At 41.7% G+C, this 22848-nt stretch overlaps 1 protein-coding gene across 7 annotated transcripts in view; it reads right to left on the reverse strand.

Moving 5' to 3' along the window:
• The window catches only part of B3GALT1 (beta-1,3-galactosyltransferase 1), a 692162-nt gene that overhangs the window by 55618 nt on the left and 613696 nt on the right, over positions 1-22848 (reverse strand). For 2 of the 7 annotated variants that reach the window (XR_009545942.1, XR_009545941.1), the window contains one exon: positions 13863-13905. The exons of 3 other annotated variants lie outside the window; for them this stretch is intronic. The gene's annotated coding sequence lies outside the window, so the exon portion shown is untranslated. 2 more of the 7 variants (XM_007539316.3, XR_009545943.1) reach the window with 2 other exon arrangements.

Consider the following 22848-nt stretch of genomic DNA (forward strand, 5'->3'; position numbering starts at 1 on the left):
AGCACTGAGGGCAGCTCTGGTGCTGTGGTCTCTCCTCCTTTCTCCCTTTGTCCTTTCCCTAGCTAAATTCAAAGCACCCTGAGTGGCGAAAGCACACACAAAGTCATATATACCCACCTCATCAAAAGAGACCTAGTTCCAGAGCTAAACACACATTAGTCTCAGAAACATACTATAAGCTTCTATTTCCCAATCAGGTAGAAGAAGAGTAGAGAGAGCCAACTGCAGAGCTGTTCTGGTCTAACAGAATTGTGTATGTACAGCTCAAAGCACAATGCTTGGCACTAAGGAGGTACTCAATAAAGGGTGTCCATTATTGGGCTTCAATTTGTTTTGAATTAGAGCGTATTTGAATTTATTTTGTAGACAACAATTTTACTCACTTGCTTTTTGATTACTTTCCTAGTAGACAAAGAAAGGGTTGTGGCTTAGAGAATCTCTTTGGTCTCAGAAGAAATCCATTCTTTTGTAGAGGAAAATTTATGGCGGTTTAAAAAAAAAAATCAATGATGTGACATCTACCTATCATTTTTGGTCAATTTAAATGCCCAGAGACCATTTTTCAGCAGGGAAGTATTCATTATTTTTAAAAGATAGTTTACCATATACTAGATTGATCTCGTGAGAGGCTGGAGAATGTTTTGAGCTACTAGGAAAGGCATGAGAAATCACTTGTGGATCTCATGTAGACTTTATAGGTGAAGCAGCATTTCTTGATATTTCTGTATATAGGGGAACTATATGGTTTATGCAAGCTCACTTGACTATTATTTCTAGAGCGTCCACTTCTTTCAGGCTCTGGCATTCAAAAGTGCATCAGGGGAGTTGGGCGGTATGCAGCAGGTTAAGTGCAGGCGGTGCAAAGAGCAAAGACCAGTGTAAGGATCCCGGTTTGAGCCCCTGGATCCCCACCTGCAGGGGAGTCTCTTTATAAGCAGTGAGGAATGTCTGCAGGTGTCTGTCTTTCTCTCTCCCTCTCTGTCTTCCCCTCCTCTCTCCATTTCTCTCTGACCTATCTAACAACAACAACATCAATAACAACAACAATAGTAACTACAACAATAAAACAAGGGCAACAAAAGGGAATAAATACATATTAAAATAAAAAGAAAGATGGATACTAACAGGGAAGAAGAGAGGAACCACAGCACTGACATTTCTCTCTCTTATAATCTAAGGATTATGTCATGTAATGTTCTGGTTTCCCTTTCAACGTGTTCAGTGGCTAAGGCACTGCTTGGGGGAAGATCTGGTGGACAGTGTATTCAAAGCCACACACATAAACAGCATTAGTAAAGCAAACTCCTGGAGAGCATTCATACGCTGGTGAGTTGCTGCCCTGTCTGTGGTCAAAGCAAATACAGTGGCACATGCCATTTGTAAAGACTAGATCTGGCTCTCTGCTCCCAAGTCCCCACTGCCTATAGTTCGAGTGGTTTAACTTTATCTTGTTTTTTTTCAGTCTCACCCAAAGTCAGTCTAGTTCCAAATCTGGTTGCCTAGTCATGGAGAACTGAAGGGACCTGACACCAGTAACTCAGTGGCTGAGGGCTCTATTACATCTCCAGCTGATCCATGTGCTCAGTCAGACTTTAGGAGTGGAACCAACTACGTTTTTCTTTTTCTTTTTCTCTTTCTTTCTTCTTTTTTTTTTTTTTTTTTTTGCCTTCAGGGTTATTGCTGGAGCTCAGTGCCTGCACCATGAATCCATTACTCCTGGAGGCCATGTTTCCCCCCTTGTTGCCCTTGTTGTAGCCTTGTTGTGGTTATTATTGTTGTTGTCCTTTGTTCTTGAATAGGACAGAGAGAAATCGAGAGAGGAGGGAAAGACATAGAGGGGAAAAGATAGATATCTGCAGACCTGCTTCACCACCTGTGAAACGACTGCCCTGCAGATGGGGAACCAGGGGCTCGAACCGGGATCCTTATGCTGGTCCTTGCACTTTGCACCACATGCACTTAATCCGCTGAATTACCGCCCGACCCCCCCCAACTACGTTTTTCTTTATGACTAAGCAGACCATCTTGCATCCTGCTTATTGCAATTAGGATGTGTCTTTCTTTGTTTCCTTACTCACTGGACCCTCTTAGCTGTCAGGTAAATGTGTAAACACCTCCTTGGTGGGCTGTTCTGAGCAATAAATGAAGTGACTAGTGTGGTACCCAGTACAGGAAGACACACAATTGATTCGCTGTCTGAGTTTTGTCCTTAAGATGTTTTCCCATATCAGTGTTGCATCCCTGACCACGAAGAATGGTTATTTTGATGCAGAGGGAATTTTCACCACATTGGTAAACATTTATTATTATTATAATATTATTATTATTATTATTATCATATTTTACCAGAGTAGTGCTCAGCTTTGGCCTGTGTTAGTACTGGGGATTGAACTTGGGACCTTGAAGTCTCAGGCATGAACTTTTTATGCATAACCATTAATGCTCCTCCCCCATTATTGATCAATATTCATGTTTGCTACAGACATCTCTGAAACCTCCATGCCTTCTCTGAGCCTCATTCAGTACCCTACTTTCACTTCATCTCTTGCCCCATTCCTGACTGGGCATTTCCTATTCAGTTTCTTTGCATTTCATGGAGTGTTTGGAACTCAGAGAACCCCCTTCAGGGGCCTACAGAGGCAACAGTGACCCACCCTCCCTGTAGGTGGGGAGCTGGGGGCTCTAACCAGGATCCTTGTGCCAGTCCTTGTGCTTCACGCCATGTGCACTTAACCCGTTGCACTACACCGGCCCCCAGGAGCTAATTTTTAAAAGTGTAATCTTAAAACTGCAAGAATGTCCATTAGACATCACAATTAAACATGCCAAAGGAAAATCCATCCTGTGAAAATGCTCACTTAACCCACCCAACATCACAAACTTATCCTTTACTGACCTTTTATAACTCCATTTTTTAAAGATTTTTTTTTCATTTTTTTCAAACAAGAAAAAGTAGACAAATACATGTTGGTAAATGCTGAAAAGTTTTTAAAAAGGAAGAAAGGAAGGTAGAAAGAGATAAAGAAAGAAGGAAATGAAAGAAGTGAAGAAGAAAAGAAGAAGAAGAAGAAGAAGAAGAAGAAGAAGAAGAAGAAGTCCATCTCAACAGAAAAATACACGACCTTTATCTCTTCCTAAATAAAAAAAAAATATGTCTGCATTAAAGCCTTAGCTTGCAGAACTAAAGATTAGGAATCAGAAAATAATTCTGAAGAATCAACTCTGAATTTGTATGGGCTCAAGATCTTTGTCAGTATTTAATTTAAAAAGAAAAATAAAACAAAGTGCCAATACTGCTGTGGATATTGATTTTGAAGCTGGGTTATCCCTTAAACACTTGAGCAGTGGCTAAAGAGATTAGAAAATGAAGCCAAGTGTGATTGCTCAGACCCTGTGCCCAAGCCTGGAGACAAAAACTGCTTGGAACAGAAACTGCTCTATAGGGCTGGAAAGAACTATGGTGCTCAACTGTTCTGGGTGAAGCAGAGAAAAGTAGTGGATCCTTTTTTCAGAAATGAAAATGACAAAAATGTCCTAAGGAGGGAAAATAGTTATAGTGTACTCTACAATTAAGTGGAAAAGTAAGGGAACTGTCTTCTATTGGCAGCTTAGACAAACTATTTTGACTTACAAGAGTGAAAAAGTAAAAAGCAGAGGCCAGGATATGGCTCACCCAGTAGAGTGTATATTTTGCCTTGTGAGGTTCTAGGTGACTCATCTCTCCTTTCTTTCTCTTCCTCCCCCCCTTAAAATTAAGAATGAAAAATGTGACCCAGCAAAGCTACTGGGTGATGGTACCATATACGTGAGAATTCTTGGGGTCGTTCCCTAGTGCTGGTGAGACAAATCATTCTCATCACCTTCCTCATTCTCTTGACTCCAGCTTCTTTAGTTTTATAATTTAAACCAATTCTCAAAAATATCCTCCACATTATGGATGCTAATGTGGACAATTATTCCCAACCTATGGACTCTAGTATCTAGAATCAAGGGATCCTTACGCTGGCCCTTGTGCTTTGCGCCATATGCACTTAACCCGCTGTGCAACCCCCCAGCTCCCAGCACACACATTTCTAATATGGAAAGGAAATGAGTACCCTTCCCTTCTCTACTCTAAATTACTTGTCTATGCAATTATTTTTGAAATTCTAAAGAGTTGCTTGCTAAAGAGTAATGGCATTCCCAATACTAGAGATGTCTTACAGCCCACCTTTCATTTTGATGGCCATCTGCTTCATTTCCAAATGAGGCACTTACTTAGTTTACTTTATCTCAGAGTTATGGCGGATTATTCATTTTACCCCAGTCTTTCCAGGGATCTAAAGAAAAGTGTAAGGCACACATGTATCAACACATTTCTAAACATGGTACACTACACTAGTTAAGTACAGTCTAGGAACTGTAACAACCCCTAGCTTTCTGAGACTTAACACAGAAAGTGATTTTATTTCCCATTTGTGTACCAACCTAGTGGAAGCATTGCTTTCTACACAGGGTTAGATGGTATTACACTTAGAGATTCAGAAACCCAGGCTCCTGCCCTCTGTGACTTACCATCTCTGAGGTCTTCAGAGTTCTCTCAGTCAGGTGAAAGGAATTCCTTTGAATCCTGGACTCCAAATGAATCATCTCAATTTTACTCACCTGCCATTGTCAGAAATTCATCACACAGTCACATTCAACTCTAAAGAAAGCCAAGATAGGCTGTCTAGTTACATACCCACGGAAATGAGAGGGAAAAGATATTTGAGTGAGTTATCTGCTATCCTGCCCATCCTTCTAATACAAAGTAAAGGATACTGTGAGATTGGTAAAGAACACCCTAAAGTACAGAAAGATAAAGTTTAGTGTTGATAGCGGACATCTAGAAAGACCTGTGGAAGAATGTTTTGAGTGGTGTTTGAAGGAAAAATAAACCCTTGAGTGAAAAATGGATGTAATACTTTCAATCCTCTAACAGCCTAGACCATAGCTCTGATTAAACACATTTTCTTTAGCCTAAGTATTTAATATCTCAGATTTGTAAGATGATCAAATTCTGACACTGGGATTAAATGCTTTAGGCAGTTTTCTCTATATATTTAAAAACCCAAATTACCTACAACCTTTGGCCAGATAGATCAAAAGGCCAGATAGATCAAAACCATTTGGCCCTGCCATCATCTAAGATGATGTTATTAATAGACATCCTTAAATCTCATAAAGTATAATGAGGTCAAGCATATTACTGTCAATCTTAACCTTTGGATTTTCAAAGAAAAACAAGTTCCCAACTAACTTGGTTATAGTAATAATTAACTATTACTATTTTAAACTCTCTTAGACTACAAGGAACTCTTCCTATTCTCTTTAAGATCCATATTTCTTAGTCTTGGAACCTGTGTTCATATTTCTTTATGTTTTTTCTCTCTGATATCTTACCCTGTTCTATTGCCTCTGTTGACCTCAACAAAATCAAGACGACCAGTGCCACCATATCTTGTTATGTTGCTACTGACTTGTTAGTGTGGATTGTCTCCAGAGATGCCAAGCCTGAGATGTCAACCTCCCAACTCCTCTCATCTGGTGATATCTTTCCTAATACGTGGGACTACCTAGTTTCATTTCATATGGCACATTTTCTAACAGAAAATGTGTTACAGATACTAGTTATAGACTAGGGCTAGATACATGCGGTGCTAGGTACCTGTGTACATGTATCCACAAGCAAGAGGCAATTATATACCTCGAAGTAAAAGTGCTTAATAGTCCTAAAAGATTTTATTTAGATCTAATAACCCTGGCATTTTAGAATGACCCAAAGAAAGCATCATAAATTCTCTAATCATACAGTTATTACTTAGGTCTAAAAACCTTCTTCTCCTACCCCTTTCCTCAGACACTCTACTAAATTAACTACATAAAAGGAAGTAAGAACTATTCTTTCATCTTTTTAAATCTCTTCTGCCAGAGCACCAACATTATAGTTACCCCCTTGATAAGCTCAGTCAAAACACTATACAGCTGGCTAAGGGTTACACTGGCAAAAACTATGTATCTAATAAAGGACAATTATTGGCTCTATGACAACCTTTTTAGAATCATCTAACAAGGGAGTCGGGCGGTAGTGCAGTGGGTTAAGTGCAGGTGGCGCAAAGCGCAAGAACCAGCATAAGGATTCGGTTTGAGCCCCCAGCTCCCCACCTGCAGGGGAGTCGTTTGACAGGAGGTGAAGCAGATCTGCAGGTGTCTATCTTTCTCTCCCCCTCTCTGTTTTCTCCTCCTTTCTCCATTTCTCTCGGTCTGATCCAAAACAACAATATCAACAACAACAATAATAATAACTATAACAATAAAAACAAGGGCAACAAAAGGGAATAAATAAATATGTGATCTGTCTGAAAATGACTCAGAGGTTATATAGGCTCCTGTGCTAACTATGAATGGATAGGGAGCCCAGGTTACATCACTGTGGTAAACATTTAATTGCATTTCTATATCTTCTTCGAATTTGTGAGCAACTCTATGCCCTAATCCTGCTTCCTATTGTACTCTCAATTGCGACACTATTTTCTTAGAAAATATCTCTGGTCCTCCCTCATTATAGCTATCAAGCTCAAGGAAAGATTATAAAGACATAGGCTCCTGGGAACATTCCTAAAATAGACTTTCTCGTTTTCTTCAACCTTAAGGTTCCTACTTTTCTCTGTACTATTCCTACTTTATGGCTCCTGTTCTATTTTCCATCTTAATGTATTTCAGCCACCAGGTTGCAGATGTTACTATGATTCCATCCTGACTTCCTGGGCAGATGACATCACCAATGCTTCCTGGAGCCTCATATCTCTAGAGCCCTACCCACTAGGGAAAGATATAAGTAGGCTGAGGCTAAGGACTGACCTGCAAATACCCATGTCCAATGGAGAAGCAATTACAGAAGTCAGAACTCCCACCTTATGCACCCCCAAAAAGAATTTTGGTCCATATGCCCAAAAGGATAAACAACAGGGAAGTTTCCAATAGAGGGAATTGGAAACAGAACTCTGGTGGTGGGAACAGTAGGTAATTACTCCCCTATTACAATTATATCCCATATAATCTTGTAAGTGGAGGTGGTACAAAGTGCAAAGACCGGTGTAAGGATCCCAGTTCGAGCCCCCGTCTCCTCACCTGCAGGGGAGTCACTTCACAAGTACTGAAGCAGGTCTGTAGGTGTCTATCTTTCTCTCCCCCTCTCTGTGTTCCCCTCCTCTCTCCATTTCTCTCTGTCTTATCCAGCAACAATGACATCAATAATAATAACTATAACAATAAAACAAGAGGAACAAAAGGGAATAAATAAATAGATAAAAATTTAAAAAATAATAGTGAACCCTTGAAAGCAGACCATGTGCCAAACATCAGATGAATGTCAGAGAAAGCTGTGGTATATTTATACAATGGAATACTATGCACCTATTAAGAACAATGAACCCACCTTCTCTGACCCATCCTGGATAGAGCTAGAAGGAATTATGTTAAGTGAAATAAGTCAGAAAGGTAAAGATGAGTATGGGATGATCCCACTCATAAACAGAAGCTAAGAAAGAAGAACAGAAAGGGAAACTCAAAGCAAGATCTGACTGAGTTTGGAGTAGGGCACCAGAGTAAAAATCTCTGTCTGGAGGCTGAAAGTAGATGTTCAGCTTCACTGGGTGGGTGGGGGGCACCAAACAGTCCCATAGTGATGGGAATGGTGTTGATGTGCATTCCTATTAACTTGTAGTCTCATAAGTCACTATTTAATCAATATGAGAGGGGAAAAACTGATTGAATATCTTAAAATTTTTAATGCACAGACCATAGGCTGTGTATATGTTCTTTAAGTCTAAGCACTTAAGACTTCAAACATGTAATCAGATTGAATTTTAACAGTGGTCTCAAATTGTTAATACATTTCTAATAATGACTTGTTCTTTGAAATGTTGACTGTTCTAAAAGCTTAGATCAGGGAGAACAGAAGCAACTGGTGGTATTACTTTATAAGACACAATTATATATAAATAATGTCAAAGGATATAAATTATGGTGATGTCTTGTCTGATATTTGTATCTGCAATATTCCAGCCTTCAGGCTCATGATTAGTCAACAATGTGTTTGGCTTTATATGTTAAATCTTCTTTCAGCTACCAAGTTCTAGATGCTACCATGATACTAACCAGATTTCCCTGGGCAGACCAATGTGTCCTGGAACCCTGCTTCCCCAGAGCCCTGCCCCACTATGGAAAGAGAGAGACAGGCTGGGAGTATGGATCGACCTGTCAATGCCCATGTTCAGTGGAGAAGGAATTACAGAAGCCAGACCTTTCACCTTCTGCACCCCATAATGACCCTGGGTCCATACTCCCAGAGTATTCTTTATCGCAGAGATAAAGAATAGGAAAGCTATCAGGGAAGGGGATACAGAGTTCTGGTGGTTGGAATTGTGTGGAGTTGTACCCCTCTTATTGTATGTTTTTTTTCAGTGTTTCATATATATAGTTAACCCTTGATAGAGATCTTAAAAAGTAGAAATGAGACTAGTGTCATGAGTTGAAGTTTGAAGTCAGCTGGGAATAAAGGTGTCAGAAGAAAACATGTATGCTTATGCTTTTATCTGGATGTACCTATTTCAGAGCCAAGTAGAAATTATTCTAATAATTCCTTTCCTGGTTTTCTTCAACTCCTTTCATAAATAATTAAGTGACAAACAGAATTACCCCCTCTACCATGAGGATCTTAGTCGCTAATGTGAAGATATGAAATAATTAGAGGGTGTGTTGTATAAGAATGTTAATGTCATGGAAAGCTTCTATTTTCAAGAGTGTGCTGATTATACAGGATGAGGCTGAACAAAGGGAAGATGTACAATTAGCAGATCACAGTTTATTATAACCAGCTCTGTTTGGAAGCACTTCTGAAGTGGGGTACATATTAAATCAATAGTGATCGAGTATTTATGATCTTAGAGAACAGGTCTAGATATCACAGAAGTGTAGCACTTGACCACTTTGCATCTGTCTGTGGTGATGGTGTAGGGAGACATTCCCTTCCCTTCCCTTCCCTTCCCTTCCCTTCCCTTCCCTTCCCTTCCCTTCCCTTCCCTTCCCTTCCCTTCCCTTCCCTTCTCTTCCCTCCTTTCCCCTCCCCTCCCCTCCCCTCCCCTCCCCTCCCCTCCCCTCCCCTCCCCTCCCCTTCCCTTTCTTTTCTCTCTTAATTAGTAATTAAATAACAGTTTATAGTATTATGGAAGTATAATTCCACATCATACCCACTACCAAAGTTCTGCCGTCTTCCACCCCACCCCAACCAACCCTCTGGTATAGGAAAACCTTTACACTGTAGTCTTAGTGGCAGAGAGGAAGGAACACTGTCTTCAGAGGGAAGACTACTGTACCTTCCTAATTTTGCTGTTCACTGGCTGACTGATTATGACCTTTCAGAGCTGCTTCCTTGCCTGTGTGGGGGATAGTAATATGAATAAAAGCTCCCAGCTTTTATTTATTACATAAATCTGGGCTTTAGCAAGGATCCAGTTTTCATGTTAGATTCATATCCTTTACCTTCTGCTTTATTTTTCTTAAGCAGAATTTAATTCGCTTCAATAAAAATCCTTTAAGAACAGTACTACAATTTTAAATGGATCTAGTTCCTTTAAGTCTAGCAAACTTCAATAAAGGTAGCTATAATATCAGTGGCTCTATCTCATCTGTGTCAAGAATAAAGAAATACCTTCCTTGTCAAACCCAGGAGGGCTGACTTGGCTCTTTTTATTCTTTGAAAGAAGATAAATTGCATCTCATGCAGTTTGCTTCTTGCTAGGGCAGTTCTTGTATTATTTTTAAACTAAATTTTAAATCTCAAGACAATCTTGCCCACAAAACATTAAAGGAACTATGAGTCCCATAAAACTTGAGGATTCTTCCCTAAATGTTGTTGCTGTAATAGTAATATTAGAAATTTATATGGGACAAGGGAAATAGCATAATAGTTATGCAAAAGAGACTTTCATGCCTGAGGCATGAAAAGTCTCAGGTTCAATCCTTGGTATCAGAGCAGTGGTCTGGTAAAAATAAATAAATAAATTGATATGAAAGAGCTTAAAGGCTGCACAGTATTATTTATTATTCAGCTGCAAAATGCTGTGAGCTGCCCATGCCAAGCCTCTGCTCAGCTTTGAATGGCTTATACACCCAAGCGCATGGCAGTTTAGACTGAAAAAGATCCCTAGATTCTTGAAAAGGCAAAGGCATTAGGATTGCATTATCATATCAATGGCCCACATGCAAAGTTCTTGATAAAAAAAAAATTCATCCAGAGGCAAGAGCTAAAATATGAGAGTTTGATTTGTGTAAACAAATCAAGGCCTTTTAGAGTCATGCTACTTAATCTATATTAAAGCACTGCCAGGAATATAAACATCTGAACAGGCTTAGCACCAGAATAGGTAAGAGATGAGAGGAGGAAAGAGTAGAAGAAACTCAAAGGTTATTTGATACTTTTTCCCGATTTGCTACATCCAGTTATATTGGCCTTCTGTGAACCAGCCAAACTCAAAGCATCTTGTCTTAAAGCCTCTAAATCATCTCCCAGCCTCTTTAGAGAAGTCTTGTGTTATAGTTTTATCTTACTTAAGCAGCATGAACTAATAGCTTCCCTATTTCAGTGGTTTAAGACAATAAGGGTCTAAAAGTCTACTGAGTGATCAAGTAAACAAAATTTGTTCACCTCTGTCTATTTTCCTTCTTATCAAAATGAAGACAGGAGTTCTTTCGAATCAGGGAAGAAAATAAGTACACACTGGCTGAGAGTTATAGTCAGGAAGATGTGACAACCCCTCTGGGGGAGCATAATAATTGTTATATTCTTTTGACTTTAATTAAGTGAACCTCAAGAGAGTCTCCGAACTATTTTCATAGAGAAAATCACCCCAAATCCATGACTAGGGTCTGGGCAGAACTGGTCAATAGAGGCTTTATAGTGGAACTTTTCTCAGCTTTGAGTCTCTCGTTTCCTCATGACAAACTAGAAAACATGAAACTAGAAACCCCTGGTGAGGTTTCCCTTCCATTTTCTGTACATGCAATGTATGACCACCATCTACTTCTCAGCTGTGCATATCCACATTGCCCCTCATAAGTATGCGTGCTTTTTGCTAGGGAAACTATTAAACACACCCATAAACTATCACATCACCTTAATTCTGTATGGCATAAACCAGAACTGCACTTTCTTTTTTTTGAAGCTTGTTTCACAGTCTATGCTTATCTAGACATTTCTTCCCAACTTGTTACTTTCAAGCCAACAAAACCTTCTTTTCTACTCAGCTAGTTCTATTATTCCATTCAATTAATTAATTAATTTTTACCAATAGTTGCTAGCTCATGCCATATGTCCAGTGGGTTGATTATCCTTTGAAATCATATAGGCAGACCAATGACATATCCACAACTTAGATCACATCACTAGTCATAAAATACACACACACACACACACACACACACACACACACACACACACACACACACACACAGAAAATAGAGTTAAAACAACTATTAGATGCCCCAACTTGGAAGTGGCAATCTTTTCTCTGCACAATTTATTTCCCTGATCAAATTCCACGATCCCACTAAACCTCAGAAAGACCAAGGCAAAGCAGTACTTTATGTGCTCAGGAAAGGAAGGGAGTGGAAACAGCTCACTTCTGAGTCACTTTAGTCTTTTCATATCACTTACCATCGTCACCAGCTGTATCATTTATGCATTTTCAGTTTTGTTGTTAGTCTGTTTTCACCATTGAGCTATTTTCTAGGTATTATTTGTTATTTTTATTGTTGTTGTCGTCATCATCATCATCATCATCATCATTATTACCATAGCCAGAGCACTGCTCAGCTCTGGCTGACTGGGGATTGAACTGGTCACCATTGAGTTATAAGAATGTTGCACCTGTAGGCTAATTCCATGAAACAGTGTTCAAAAATAGTACCTCCACCTACTGTTTCTATATACTGAGTCTTGAATTAGGAGAATGCTTTTTGCAATCTCAGCCTGTGTCCTTTTTTTTGGCCATATGCTGATGCCTCCTTATCCTTCTTTATCAGAAGACCCTTTCTCTGTGCAATAGCAGGGGCTAAGGTCAAAACAAACTGGACATTTCTTCAGACACCATCATGAAGCAAATTGGAAACCTAGCAACAAAAACTTCATAGAAATTTCCAATGGTAGTCAAAGCCAAAAAAAAAAAAAAAATCTAGTGAAATTGCTGTAAACCTTCAAATAATGAAAACATAAGAGGAACTCGGTGAACTGGTACTTTGTAAAATCTATCTTTGGGCAACTTAGCTAGTAGAGAATTTGCTCAGAGTCATTGCATTACTCTCCAGTACCAGTTGTACTTTATGATCAAATTCAACCTGATACTTAGAAGGCTCTCTCAAATAAATGCCTGTTTATGTCATGGACAAGGCAGCTGCATTTCAGAGAGAATAAATTATTGGTCCAAATCGCAGAGGTCATGGTGGGAAAGATAAAAGTATGATTTGAGTCTCCTCTTGCCAGTATAAGACTTTTTTGACTTATTCCTGGAGTCACTCCCACAAAAGTTGTAATCTTTCCTATAAACTTAGTACACCACATAGAGTGAAAAGTTGGTGCGAGCACAGGAATATTTTGAGTATTTCTATTGCTTTTTTATCACCTTATATAAAATACTTTAATGAATATTAGTTTGTGATGTACTTTATGACTATACAATCACTTTCTATATAATATTTTTCTCATTTTCCAAGAAGAAATAATTACAGTATAATTTCCTCTGGGAGAAAGTTGTTTTGAGAGTAAGCTAATCACTTAGCTGGGGTCTTGGAGAAATATTTATTTATTAATATTATTATTATTATCATTTTGGTGCCACCAGGGTTATTGTTTGGATTCTTTGCTTTCATATTGAGTCCACCTCTCCTTGTTGATACTTCTCTCCCTCATTTCCCTTTCTTTTATTGATAGAGACAGAAAATAAGCAAGAAAGAGGAAGGTAGGGAGGGAAAGAGCAGGAGAGAAGGAGAGACACTATTCCTCTGATCATAAAACCCTGTGTATGGGGGATGTGAAGCTTAAACCTGGTCCACAGGCACAGTAGTAACAAGTACTTTCTTCTGAGTGCACTACCACCTAGTACAATTTATTCATTCGTTCATTTATTTATTTAGCTGGGTTGGGGCCTTAAGCTTGTATGATCTCACCAACCTCAGCTGACTTTTTTCAATCCACATAGACACAGAAAGAAAGAGAGAGAGAAAGAAGGAGTAGGATATCACAACACCAGGACTTTCCCCTGTATTCCTCCGGTGCCAAGATATTCCCATTTGGTGCCAGGACTCAAACCTGCTGGGCACATGACCAGGCACACACCCTATCCAGTCAGCTACCTCTCTGATTCAAAGAAATAAGATTTTTAGACAGGCACTGTCTTAGGCCAACAAAATCATATCTCTAGGTCCCTAATATTCCATCTTATAAAAGGACCACTCCTACAAATTGTTTAAATGTTTCACAGAAATTTGTCAGCATGAAAAAAAAACTCAGTATTTTCTCCAGTGTCATTCAGAAACTAGGCTTTTGTGACAAAGGTATTTTTAATGTGTTATTGCAGTTAAACTTTAATAAAGAAAACCTTAACTTTTTATCTTTTCTTATTAGTACATAGGTGCTGTTTTAATAAAATTACTAATATTTTTCCACAACTGCCTAACTGAGTAATGAGTGCTGCTCCTACCTGTTGGGCCAAGCTTGCTGTATTTTTCTTCTTATTGTAGTTGTAGAACACAAGACATGGTCTTAATCCATTGAGGAGACTTGCAGTGGCTTGTACCAGGAGGACTCTCTACTCAGCAAACTGCAAAATCCTAGGTGGACACCAAGAAGAGAGAAAATAGTGAAAATTAATCCGACTCTGAGAAATGAAGACAGAATTCTGTCACTTAAGAAAGACTTGCTGGGGACTTCTGGGACCTGCTGCAATGGAGTAACTGCGGACAGGAGACTCTCCTCCAAATCAACAGAGATCGAGAACTATTGAACTTAGCAAACCTCATAGAGCTACAGTGGAGACATCTGCAAAAGCAACTCATCAACCAAGTTGTAGATGCTACTACGATTCCATACTGACCTCCCTGGGCAGATGGCTTTGCCAACTTGTCCCAGAACCTCACCACTCCAGAGTTCTAACCCACTAGGGAAACACAAAGACAGGCTGGGGGTATGGATTGACTTGCCAATGTCCATATCCAACAGAGAAGCAATTACAGAAGCCAGAACCTCTTCATCCTGCAACCCCCAAATAATTTTGGTCCATACTCTCAGAGAGGGAAAATGATATGGGAAGATTATCAGAGGGCTCTGAACTCCAATTCCACTGGGACCCAAAACATTTGTTATTAGGAATCTTTGTTTTTATGCCGTCACTAGAAGGGAAGAGAATCTGGAAAACACCAAAGGAAGTCAGGTACTGTTTCACTTATCTGAGAGAGAAGATGAAAAAGAAGAATACTTGGAAGTAATAATAGGTGTCAGTGTGACAATAGAAAGGAAGTGAAGGCAGAACCATAGAACTGAATAAAAATGGACAAAAAATACATACATATAAAATGGACAAAAAATACATAATATACATATATATATATCTATATCAATATATAAAGATGTATAGTCAACTTATATCTGTGATTTTGGGAGAACTACTGCTGTTTCTGATGGAGGGGAGTTGGGGACACAGAACACTGGTAGTGAGAACAGTGTGGAATTATACTCCTAGTTCTTATAATTTTTAAATATCTATTAAATCACTAATACAATTTTTTCTTAATGATAGACTTGGTGATACTGGCCCTTTGGTAAATGGAATGAAGATTCCTTTTCAAAACATCAAAATACCTTATATTTTTGTAATATCACTCCTAGGTATTTGTCAAAAATATATAAAAGCACTAACTGAAAGGCTCTTTCATCCTGTGTTCATAGCAAAACTAGTCACAATAGCCCCAAATACAGTATAAATCTACATATCAATCGACAAAAACTAGATAAAGTGTTGCTGAGGAGTTATTCTGATGCAGTCTCCGCCCCCAGGTTTTTCTATGCCCCGCTAAATCCTAGAGTGCCCCCTTTCAACCAATCCTGGCCCTACACGTCACCCCTGGTTGTCGCCCAATAAAAAGCCCCCTCACCCCTCCCCTCTCTCTCTCTGGGCTCTCGGCTCTCCCTCTCTGAGGTCTCGCTCCCTGCTCTCCCCCCGTGGTCGGCCATTGCCGGCTGGCTCCACGTGGTCTGAAGCAAACCTCCCCCCCCATCCTATAATAAAGATTTGTGTACCCCTTTGCTCTGGACGTCCGCTCTCTTCTCCGCGGTGCAGCCCGACACCAGACCGCTGCAACAACATCTGGCGCTCAACGTGTCCCGCACTCACGCCCAGCCTGAGGTCCAGAAAAGCCGCCCAGACACAGGTAAGTGGCATCCGCCCGCCTCTGTGGCCCTGCGTTTCCCTCCACCATGGGATTTTTTCCGTTTTATGAGGAGGTGTCCCAGACATTCTATCCTTCTCTCCTGGGACAGGCTTTCGATCTCAGAGACGCTTTAATTTTTGCTACACCATGGGTTCTCATGGCTATATTTATTATTTTCAGGATATGTACAAGGCCTCCTGCCAAAAATGTTAAGTGACCTTGAGGCTGAGATACAGGAGTTAAAGGATATTTGCTTAGGACGTAAACACCCTAAGCAATCTGCAGTCAGCCCCAAAACCGCTGCCTCCGGAGGCATGTGTTCAGTTTCTCCTGCGGCAGCTTCCGCTTCCACGACCCCTCCCCCCACTGCCCCTGAAGACACGTGCTTGGCCACTCCTTTGACCCCTGCCCCAGCTGTCCCCACAGACACGTGTTTGGCTGCTCCTTTGACCCCTCCCCCAGCTGTCCCCACAGACACGTGTTCGGCTCCTTCTGCAGACAAGTGTTCGGTCCCTTCTGTGGCAGACATGTGTTCAGTTCCTTCTGCTTCTCTGGCCCCACCCCCTGCTTCCCCTGAGGCTTCTGGTTCTCTAGCCCCTCCTCCTACCGTCCCGGTTTCAGCTCCGCCTGAGGCTTCTGCGTTCCTGAACCCCGCCCCTGCCCCTGCCGTCCCGGTTTCAGCTCCACCTGCAGCTTCTATGTTTCTGAACCCCGCCCCTGCCCCTGCTGCCCCAGTTTCAGCTCCGCCCCCGGCCCCTGCCGCCGCGGTTTCAGCTCCGCCTGCAGCTTCCGTTTTCCTGACCCCGCCCCCGGCCCCTGCTGCCGCGGTTTCAGCTCCGCCTGAGGCTTCCTCGTCCCTGACCCCGCCCCCTGCTGATACATCACCATTAAGGGACCTAGTGGCTGAGATACGAGAGCTAAAGGATATTTTTTCAGCATTTAAGGATTTTAAACCATGTGCAGTCCACCCCGGGAGCTCCGTCCCCGTAGATATGCGTTTAGTCTCCCCTGCAGCCACTACAGCAGTTTCTACGGAACTTTCCACTTCTGTAGCTCCCTCTCCCGTGCCATTGGACCAAATCCACACATTCCCAGTAAACTTGGCCCCTTCTAAACAAAACCCTCAGCCGTGGCAGCCATATTCCTCTAAAGAACTTGGAACACTTAGACAAGAAGTCAGGGAGGACGGAATGCATTCTCCATGGACCAAGTCCGTCTTGAGAAGCTTTTACCAGCATTTAAATACACCACAAGACTGGAAAGATCTGGCTCGTGCTGCACTCCCAGACCCACTCTATCTTCAGTGGCAGGCATGTTTCCGCGATGAATGCTCTAGGCAATCGCAGGAAAATAGTAACAAACAGGTAGAATGGAATTCTGATGCTTTGTTTGGAGCAGGAGCTTATGAATCTGGAGCTCAGCAGGCAGAAGCCAGGTTTCCAACCGGTTATTTTGAACAGGTACGCATCTGTGCAACACAAGCATGGGAAATGGTGACCACACCTGATGTAGATCCATCAGCTCCCATTAACTCTTTTCACCAAGGCTCTGATGAGTCATTGGCGAGCTTCATTTCAAGGGTGAAGAGAAGCTTAGAGAGAAAGGTTTATAATCCTGATGTCTGCAAACTACTCCTGCGCTCTATTGTCTGGGAAGGCATGACACCACAATTCCGTCAGGTATGCCTTAATCTTAAACACTTACACCCAGATAATTAGATTCTAGCGACACAGGAACTTACATCAGGCAATTATGGGGCACCCGCTACGACACAGGTCTATGCAGTTGCCCCACGTAAGCAAAATGGGGCCTGCTTTCAGTGCGGTCGCCAAGGACATTGGCGTAACCAATGTCCTGATAAGTTGCGACCACGCCACCAGTCAGGGAAACCACGCCTCCAGCCAGAGCAACCCCGCTTTCAGTCAGGGAGCCAGAGACCACGTACTGTTTGTCCAAAATGTCGTAAGGGGTTTCATTGGAAGAGAGATTGTTGGTCCCAATTTCATAAAGATGGTTCACCCCTGAATGGTACAAATTCGGGGCCTGAGATTTTGTGGACCACTCCTGTTTTAGAACAAGGTCACCCTTCTATGACAGTAAAGATTGGCAATATTCCTTTTAAATTTTTGATTGACATGGGGGCAGCAAAGACGATTTTAAGGCAAGAAGAGGTTCCCCAAGATTGGGAACTCATCCCTGGACCCAGTTTACATGGAATAGGAGGGATGACGAGAGCATTTTGCACATGAGACTTGCTTATGTGGGAAGACCCAGAAGGTTCTACCGGACACTTCCGCCCTTTGGTAGCTAATATTAGCACCAACTTACTGGGCAGGGATCTTCTGGAATGTCTTAATGTTAGGATATCCACAGACGCCTCTGCAGAGTGTAAAACTCATTCCCACGATACCAGGTCTATTCAGCACCCCCAATACTAAATGCCACTGTTTGTAGCCAAACACCCTGCTTAAGCTGGCTTTCTAATGAGCCTGTCTGGGTGGAACAGTGGCCTTTACCTAGGGATAAGCTAAAAATTTTAAAAGAGCTCATCCGAGAGCAGTTGTCCTTGGGACACATTCGTCATTCTCGAAGCCCATGGAATACTTCTGTCTTTGTGATTAAAAAGCGCTCGGGAAAATGGCGCCTCCTTCAAGATCTCCGTGCAGCAAATAAAACCATGCAGGTCTGGGGCTCCCCCCAAAGGGGTTTGCCTCTTGCTTCTGCAATTCCCACAGGAATTCCAATCATAGCTATTGATATACAAGATTGTTTTTTCTCTATCCCCTTGCATCCGCGAGATTGTAAACGTTTTGCCTTCTCTGTTCCGTCTATTAATAATGCCAGCCCTGTTGATAGATTTGAATGGGTGGTGCTGCCCCAGGGTATGGCCAATAGTCCTACAATTTGTCAGGAGGCTGTTAAATCTGCCCTTGTCCCATATATTCATAAGGGCCTTAATATTTTTCATTATACAGATGATATTTTAATATGGGGAAAATCAGATACAGATCTCTATGCCTTACGTGATTTTCTCATTCCTGCATCAAAGAAAAGCCGCCTTAATGTAGCCCCTGAGAAGATACAGCTAATCCCTCCAATATCCTTCCTAGGTTCAGAGATTTCTCTAACACAAATTCGTCCCTTAAAACCTAATGTTACCTTCCCTTCTAACCTTACTCTTGCTTCTTTACAAAGTTTTCTAGGAAATTTAAATTGGCTTAGGCAGTATCTCTATCTGCCCACAAGCTGCCTCCAACCACTGTTTGACCTGTTGAAAGGAAACAAACAGCCCTCTTCAAAACGTAAGTTAACTCCTGAGGCCTCCTTGGCACTGGAAAGGGTTAACCAGGCCCTCCAGGACATGCACCTTGTTCGATTCTCCCCCTCCTCTCCGGTAAACCTTCTAATCTTCAACTCCACCCCCACAGTAGTAGGGGCACTGTGGCAAGACCATGGGGTTCTCGAATGGCTTCACACGCCAGTAGGAGGAGCTCCAAGACTCCTCACTGAGATAGATGCGTTAGCATTCATGGTTCGCCAAGGGAGAAATAGGTCTGTGCAGGTCTTAGGGAAAGAACCGGATTTAATCATTCTGCCCTTTTCTCTCACAGATACAGAGTGGCTTATACGTCATCATTCCCGCTTTGCCATAAGCTTCATGGGGTTTCCAGGACAAATAGATAACCATTTTCCTTCTAATAAATTGATAGCTTCTTTACCCCTTCTGCCTCTACTAGCACCTAAACTTTTCTCTCGGGATCCCATTCCCTCTGCTCCTACAATCTTTACTGATGGTGGAAAAAGGGGAGCTGCTGCCCTTATATATTACCCAAACAATCTCCTAAACCTCTCTTTACTGAGCTTCCTGATAATTCCCCCCAGTACAAAGAACTTTATGCTGTTTTTCTTGCACTAAAAGCTGTACCAGAATCCTTCAACCTTTTTTCTGACAGTGTGTATACTGTTAACTTACTTCCATGGCTTGCTCGTTCGTATGTGAAAATTGATGACAACCCACTTTCCCCTCTCTTGATTCAAATCGCCTCTATGCTCTGTTCTCGAACCCAACCACTGTATATTCAACACCTTCGTTCCCACAGCCCTCTTCCTGGTTCCCTGTCTGAAGGGAATGCTGCAGTTGACCGCCTTGCCTCCACAGGAACTTTCCCAGTCTCTGTCTCTGATCCTGCTAATTTTCACTCTCTAACCCATGTTAATCTTAAAGGCCTTCAAGCTCGATTCCCTGATGTTCCTGTACCACAGTTAAAACATATCCTCGCTACATGCTCTTCTTGTGCAAGTCTCATAAAGACACCTGCTATCCAGACCCTTGGGGTTAACCCCTGAGGTTTAAAAGCTAATGCTATTTGGCAAATTGATGTCACCCACATACCAAACTTTGGCAAACAAAAATATGTGTTTGTCTCAATTGATACCTTTTCTAAATTTATGTGGGCTACAGCTCAGACAGGAGAAAGTGCTAAAAAGCTTGTAAGCCATATGCTCTCTTGTTTTGCCATTATGGGGGTCCCATTATTTTTGAAAACAGACAATGTACCTATGTTTACAAGCAAACAATTTAAAGATTTTTGTTCCCTCTGGAATATTACTCATACCACGGGCATTCCCTACAATCCACAGGGACAAGGCATTGTCGAGAGGGCCCATCAAACACTGAAGGCTCAACTAGATAAAGATAAAGGAGGGACATATCCCCCCAATATCCAGCTAGCAAAAGCCTTAACTACATTAAATCTCTTTAATATTTACAATAACTCGGCCTTACCCCCTATTATTCTTCACTGGCAAACACCATCTACCCTCCCATCTATTAAGGTCAAATGGAGAGACCCACTCGATAAAGTTTGGAAAGGGCCTGACCCATTATTGACCATGGGAAGGGGTTTCGCATGCATTTTCCCTCAAAATTTCTCTAAACCTGTCTGGGTTCCTGCCCGCCATGTCCGACAATACCCGCAGGATGGCGCTGTTATTCCTGAAGAACAAGAAATACTACAAGAGGACCAGATGCAGGATACATCCCAGGACCCGTAATACGACATGGCAGAACCTACAAAATCTGGCTCACAGAGACCTCTCTCCTACCCTTTCCCTGTATGTCTTATGTTATAACTGGCCAGTTGTTTTTGTGAGTGAGTGTGTTGAATGACAAAAAAAAAAAAACTTTTTTTTTTTTGCATGACCCATCTGCTTGGAGTACTCTAAAAGGTAATTGGCCTTATATAAAAATGCTGGATGCAGCCAAAGTTTCTGGAGACGTCCAGAAACATTCCAAAATTTTTTTCTTTCTCCCTCTTTTGAATTTTATATATAGTTTTGGTATATATGTAAGTGTTTAGTCTTAAACTGTGTGACTAATGACAGATTTAAAATTGTTTTTAAATAATGTGTTTTTATAACAAAAGTTCTTTTTCCTCCAGTTTGTTATAACTAAATGTTTATGGGTATGTCTCAAGTTTGGTAACACTAACTTAACGGTCAGAAGTGTAACCGTACAGCTACACTTTTACCAGACAAGGTAAAAATTAATTGTTAAGGTAACTTACTATCTAGGTAAAAGTCTAAATGTTCAACGTGACTATTCATTCCCAAAACTAAACTATATAAATTTTATATACAGGACACCTTTGAAGGGCCCCCAAAGGTGCCCTGTAAACTATCTTGTGGAAATTAATCCACAACAGATCTGGCATCAATCTGGCACTGTAAACATTAAAATCATTGTCACGAATATGCGTTAACTCTCTAAGCAATTTGAGTCTGTTTAAAATACATATTTTAGCTAAAATTGGTCTCAAGATCCTGTGGTAGAGGCTGCTACAGGAGGTCACATTAGATGACCTTTAAATAAAATCATAAAAAGATTCTAAACCAATTATAATCATCGAGGTATCAACTATAACAAACCTATAACTTGTTACAAGTTCAAATTAACCACGAGAAGCAGATTGTTTGTGCTTCTTTCACAGGAATCCCGGAAAAACCATCTGAACCCCTGCACACCCTGACATCACTCACTAGATGGCATGACTACCGTGGCACACCCCCCCGAAACCCTAGATGTCACTCAACGCGATCTGAAGAACCTGATACACAAACTCCAAGGACAGAACTTTCTTCATGCCTGGTTACCGTTCCTGCTTCTGACCTGCTTGTTATGTGTTGGCAGTTCCAGCTAGCTATCTACAAAAGAGCAACATTCCAGCGGCTGACCTCCCTCATGCAGCGTTGCATCCCCTGCCAATTCTTCCCCTAGCCATCTACTTCGGACTGAGACTTGTATCGGACTTTCTGACATACCCTATATACATTTTACACAATTTTGAAGCAGCTTATTTCCCTTCACGCTGCTGGTTTTTCATAGACTGATCCTGAGTAATTCATAGACTTTACAGACTGTTGCCTTGAGGACTATACAATGCCAAATAGCCCCTCTGTTTGGTGGGTCATGCCTCCCGCCTCCCCCTCATTATGTACCCTTGCCCCTTTCCCCACCCAAGCAGGGAATGTTCCTTTACACACCAATCCCTCCCTTCACACCACACTGGCTTTTACTTCTCCCCTACTTGTCCCTTCCTATTTTGTTATATCATTTAGGCTTATGCCCAAAAGGTTTCTGCCACATGATAGTCTTTTATAGACTTTGTACATCTTATGCAATTACTAGATAGAAAGATAGAAAAGATGTAGAGATATTGTGAAGAGATGGTTGAGCAGGCTGCGCTTAAACCTATGAGATGAGTCTCTCCAGGTAAGTCTCTCTCTCTAAAGAGGGGTTGAGCACAGGAGGACGCATAAATCTCACAAGGTTGGCAGCCATTTAAGCCTTCCCTCCTCCACAGAAAGTCCTACATCTTCCCACCTGAGCATGGCATTCCTCTAAAACATTTAAGCCTGCTCCATTCCATTTTTCTTTGCTGTGTCCATTTAGATATAAAGGGATAGGAGGAGATGTTGCTGAGGAGTTATTCTGATGCAGTCTCCACCCCCAGGTTTTTCTATGCCCCGCTAAATCCTAGAGTGCCCCCTTTCAACCAATCCTGGCCCTACACGTCACCCCTGGTTGTCGCCCAATAAAAAGCCCCCTCACCCCTCCCCTCTCTCTCTGGGCTCTCGGCTCTCCCTCTCTGAGGTCTCGCTCCCTGCTCTCCCCCCGTGGTTGGCCATTGCCGGCTGGCTCCGCGTGGTCTGAAGCAAACCTCCCCCCATCCTATAATAAAGATTTGTGTACCCCTTTGCTCTGGACGTCTGCTCTCTTCTCCGTGGTGCAGCCCGACACCAGACTGCCGCAACAACAATAAAGAAGCTGTGGGGTGTATGCTGAGT

Source organism: Erinaceus europaeus, chromosome 18 (genome assembly GCF_950295315.1).
Source record: "Erinaceus europaeus chromosome 18, mEriEur2.1, whole genome shotgun sequence".
In the NCBI taxonomy this organism is placed as follows: Eukaryota; Metazoa; Chordata; class Mammalia; order Eulipotyphla; family Erinaceidae; genus Erinaceus; species Erinaceus europaeus.